This window comes from Triticum dicoccoides, chromosome 3B (assembly GCF_002162155.2).
Source record: "Triticum dicoccoides isolate Atlit2015 ecotype Zavitan chromosome 3B, WEW_v2.0, whole genome shotgun sequence".
Lineage (NCBI taxonomy): Eukaryota > Viridiplantae > Streptophyta > Magnoliopsida > Poales > Poaceae > Triticum > Triticum dicoccoides.
The window spans coordinates 689,713,545-689,719,158 of record NC_041385.1 but is presented as its reverse complement, the minus strand read 5'-3'; the positions used below and the strand labels follow the sequence as shown (position 1 = coordinate 689,719,158).

The following is a 5,614-nucleotide window of genomic DNA, read 5'->3' as shown; positions in this document are numbered from 1 at the left end:
ATAAAGAAAATTAGACAAATGCACCTTTAAATATCGAGTTGTGCATAATTCTTATTGAAACAAAAGAAATATACTTCGCGAGAAGTAAAATTAATTAATTACATTCTGACATATGTAGCTAACATGCATCGTTAAAACAATATATTTCTATAATGACCAAAAAGGGTATATGCATGTATGGAAACTATCAGGAAGGTGAGTTTAGAAATCGACAAAAGGAAATTCAAGCATATTTAATTTTAGAAGAAGAAAGAACAAAATCTGATATTTCTTTTGGAAGTGTGTGTATAACAGCAGTACACAAAGATGTGAATTGGAAAATTAAGGATTATCAAGTAAACATAACACTCACTGCCATCATGAGCAAGGTCCATCTCTCTGGACTCGGAAAAATATAATGCAATCTTGGTAGCACAAATATACACGCAGAAAACAAAACATGTGTGGATCCTTCTATCAAAGGTTACAGAAAAAACAATTTGAACTCACTATGTTACTTAGAAAATGTCTTGGTAAGACATATATACAATATTTATGAAGCCCTCTAGTTTGATAAGAAAAACAATGGAGGAGCCGAGATTTAGTGATCCTTTAGCATGGAACTAAATATGAAGGCATGGGTATGACATAGAAGCCCTTCTTCCACTATATGTTTATCCACTCGAGGGGAAATGAATCACTTACTTTATATGAGATAATTTCAGTACCAATAAAGTTTAGATAGACAAATTCAGCACCTAAATGATCATATATAAGTTCAGTTTGTTTAATGAACCTTTATATTGCACTTTTTATCCCTAGGTAAAATGAAACATCTGTAAAAACAAACACAATAAAATATCTATGCCAATTCTGGAGAGCCAATTCTGCCACGGCCATAATGAACCTTTATATTGCACATTTTATCCCTAGGTGCAAGAATACATAAAAGGTAATAAGAATTGGAACATAATAAAGGAGAGCCAATTCTGGAGCCATAACCACTAAGCATACAGGAGGAGCTCCATTGTGTTAGCCACCTCAATCTTGCGATGCTTGGCATCCTGTATAGCCACCTCTTTCTTCAGATTTTGGAGCCTCTTAGAATATATAAATGGTATAGCTGCCCTGTCAAGGAAAAAGTAGATCAACACAGACTGTGTTTCTTATTTTTATTGTGGTGTCAATGGAGGAAAAAGGATGACGCACGACTACAAAACACCCAACCTACGACCCGATGGTCAACCAACTATACTACTCAACTAAATCAGAGATGGATCTCCTGGCACTAAGCCCTTATAAAAGGATTTCAAGGTCTCCACTTTATCATCAGCCTACAAAAAAAATATATAAGGTGGGGGACAAGGGAAGAACTAAAATAAAAAGGAGTACTCGCTTGGTAATGCATACGGGAAAGACATACTGCTGGTAAGGATCTCCTCTACTCATGAAAAATAAAAAGATAGGTGCATGGTGCCTGCCTCAACATATTGTCCATGTGCTTAAACAAAGCATTTAGTGTTGTCAAATGGGATTATAGAACGATTGCTTGGGATGAATCAGCCGTTGCCAAATGGAAACTAAAATAATTGCACAGGATAGATCAACCCAATATAGTAAGTTTAGATCAATAGCAATACAGAAGGGTGAGACAACCAGTTATACCAAAAGCAAGGCAAGCCAGAAGTTCATGACAAAGGGGAGATATATTTGGTGGCAAAAGTAAGCCAAAACGATGGGTTCTCATTAAGTAGATAAAATAGTTGGGTTATTAGATAGCGAAAGCAAGCCAGAGCAGCAAAAGATTCCTATATAGTTTTAACAATCCTATATAGTTCCACTATAATTAAAGAACCAGTGATGCATCAGTATAACTAATATATACTAGTCAACATGAAGAATGTCGAGCAGTGCCCTTTTACAAAAGGAGAGGACAATCGGATGTTCGCATAACACATCATAGTAGCTAGTGGTATGACACATCATTTGGAAGTTATTGGGGCCAAAGCCAGCCACAGAGCTAAGAGAAAAAAGCGCCTGCACATGAAGCATTGACACTAACTCGGAATGAAGGGTTCTACTTTCAAGTATCTCTAGACCAGCAATACAATTAATAGATCAAGAGAGTACCTCAGCAAACTCAAGATTAATTTATAAGTTTACGGAGGGAGTAGTTCCTAAACAGATCCATAAAATCTTTTTATTCTTTCTAAAAAATATAGAATTATCCAACATGTAAGGGGTGAACCACCATTACGACACCAGCATCTAGAATAGGTTTGCAGAAGCATTGCCACTAAGAATAATGCATAACAATGATTTTTTCCCTAGATACAAGGGGAGGCCTCAAACTTAATCCTTTACTTCCATAGCACATCATACAATGCCCCATTAAAAGAGTTCTTTGAAATACCATGCAAGCGCCAGATCGAATGGGGAGCAACGGAGGAGGCCACCCGTGACCACGGCGAGCGACCAAGGCATCGTTGTTCCGTCCAGCTCAGCCATGTGCGGGGCGTCGACATCATTGTGTAGGTACCGGTGGTCGTCCTCATCCATGGAGGTCCTACTGCTCCGATTCAAAGAAAACAAGTAAGGGGATCAATCAATCCATGGAGAGAAGGAAGACAAGGAGACACGCACGTACACGTACTGCTGCTAGTATATAAAGAAATCAATCAAGCTGTATGTGTGTGTGGTTGGGCTCCTGGAGTACACGATCTAGTGTTCTAACTAAACTGAAACAGAGCATGCCATAGGAGAGCAACCTAGAGCAGAGCAACTATAACTTGGAAAAAATCTCACAACCGAGAGAGAGGGATGGACCTAGTTTGCCGATCTACCATGCATCGTTACTATATAATCTGTAGAGCTGGCAGCCTAAGATGCTACTACCATCACCGGTAATCAATGAAATTAGAAAAGCACCGAAACTACTGATTCTAACCAAAGAAGTTTGAGGAACATATTTCTCTTTGTTTTACAATCTGAAAATGGCAATTAGGAGTGTGCAGTGGTCACTCAAAATAAAGAATAGACATACCTGACCTACGAAAAACAATTGGCACAACACAATGGTGTAATCGAAGTGGCGATAGGCAACCCACAAGGCACTAAACATCAGACAGACTAATATATTTTCCACTGCTATGATGGAGCATTTAGATGATGGCTAATAACATTATGACATTGTAGTCATGTTTTTAAGTCAGATCAAATATGTTTTGTAGAAAAGAGTGCTCTAGCTAGAAATAAAGTGTCAACCCACCTTCTGTTCAGCACAAATAAAATAGAAACCCTAGTTTTGTGTATTCTACATGATCACAGTACGAAGATAGATCCAGAGCAGCAACCAGTACATGATCTACCTTGCTTGCCGGGATACGGTCGAGCAGAGACCCTGTGCGCTGGCCACTGGCATCGTGGAGAAGAGCTCCTTGTGTGCGCCTGAGTTCAAGCATAACAGAAGAGACAAAGTAAATACACTTTTGACGCATGCTTCAACTATGCTCTAGCTAGAAAGTGACAAGAGGTGCTTTATTTATCAGGAGAAAGTAAAAAACACATTCAAATTGAAAGCATAATATGCAAATGTAGCCAGATAAAATACACATACATAATCCCAAGAAGGGAAATATCATAACCCACATCTAAAATGATTGGCAAGATCAAACAGTGACCCTGGACTGGCATCCTCTACCATCTGAAGTACTCACTTCATACCAGACCTAAAATTATCTTCCACCCTATCAAATTTGACCATTAGTGTGCTTGTCAGACATTTATTCTGGGACCACAAGGAGCACCAGCTACCCAGAATCTGACATTGGATGGGAGCTCATACCTGCAGAGGCGGATCTCAGGTCGGTGGGGGTGTCACAAATCGGTCCGGTGAGCAGCGTGGTGCTCAGGGGCAGCCAACAGCGAGGGAGAAGAGGGGCGGCCGTGCTGCCTCTGTCGAGCACCGTAGAGGAGGAAGGGGAGAAGTGAGACCAGCGAGGAGAACCGCACGCCAGCCCCAGCTCGTAGAGGAAAACGCCGGGGACTCGATCTGCCGGTGCTCCTCGCCTCCCCCGGTGGATCACGAGCAGCTCCGAGGGCGCGACCTTGACGGGGGCGGAGATGACCGGCGCAACGAGCAGGCGGCCGCCGGAGGCGAGGTCCACCTCCACCACTGAAACCCTAGCGGGGGAAATCGAAGGGGCGACCACAGGAGGCAACGGCCACGGCGAGCGGGGCGGGCGGGGCGACGACGATGCGGGTGGGGCGGCGAGGGCTGAGGGAGGGAGAGGGAGAGGAGAGGGTGGGGCGATGCGGGCGGGGCGGCGAGGACGAGGGAGGGGGCGCGAGTGCGGCTGGGGAGCGGCTAGGTCATCTCCACGCGGGCCGGCGCCTTTTATACCACATGTGAGTGAAATGACAAAAATGCCCCCGGCGGGCAGGCTATTTACGCGCGGTGGCACGAATGGGGTGAAACTGTTCATTGCAACAGTAATTTTTTTTATCCGACGGACGAGGTCATTTCAAGGCTCGATCTGACGGCTCCGATCGCATCAAGCAACCAGATCCAACGGCCAGAAAGACCAAATCGCTGAGGAAGCCGGAGGATGCCCTGCATTCTTATTTCTCGATGTACACCGTACGTGGCCATGTACTGTTTTTCTAGAACACGTACTGTTAAAAAGGTTGTAATGCCAATTTGACACCGGGCCCATTGGACCTCCGCAAAAGGCCGTCCTGTTTGAGGCCCATGCAAAACGGCTGGCTCGGGGGCATCGGGCATGCACCATCCGCAGGCGCAAGGAGCAACTCGTTTAGTCCCACCTAGCCCAGCGAGGAGGGCACGGGAGGGCGAGGAGACTACAAATAGAGGGGCAGAGCAGCAGCTTCAATTCATACCTTTCTCGGCCTTTTGGCTAAGATCAAGTGTAGTATCTGTTCTTATCAGTTTAATATCTGATATGTGGGCCCTCACGTGTTCCCTGGACATTGCACTACTGTCCAGGTGTGGCGCACCCCAACCAAATCAAGTGAAAATTTTATCCTCTTAATTGAGATGATGAAATGTTTGGAAATTCAATCGGGTAGCGGGCGATGGCTCGAGAGCTCGACGCCCCAAGCAGTTCTTCTGGGTTCCATTTCTTCTTCAGAGGAGAGATAGATCGATGTCTATGTTACCCAACGACGTACCTGTGCTTTCGTGCAAATTCAGACAATCTATCTTCATGTCCTGCAGAGTCATTTATCGTGACACGGTACGTGATGCAGGGCAGAGCGCCGTGGAGAAGTAGCCGTACTCATCCAGTCATCCTCACAGGCGTCAGTTCCGCGAAATGGTACTTCAGAAATCACCTACATTTGTTTTTTGCGGGTAGGGAATCACCTACATTACTCGAGACAAAAATGAGACATCTGTTAGATAAAGTCTTTACCCATCTAACTACAAATATTTTTAACTATTCTATTCCCTCCGTTCCTAAATATTTGTCTTTGTAGACATTTCAAATGACTACTACATACGGATGTATGTAGACATATTTTAGAGTTAGATTCACTCATTTTGCTCTGTATGTAGTCACTTGTTGAAATGCCTAGAAAGACAAGTATTTAGGAACGGAGGGAGTATGATTCTATC

General features: G+C 43.6%; 1 pseudogene; it reads left to right on the top strand.

The window, feature by feature from the left end:
• Positions 1 to 4,874: 4,874 nt before the first annotated feature.
• On the top strand, positions 4,875 to 5,000 carry LOC119282863 (annotated as a pseudogene).
• Positions 5,001 to 5,614: the final 614 nt, after the last annotated feature.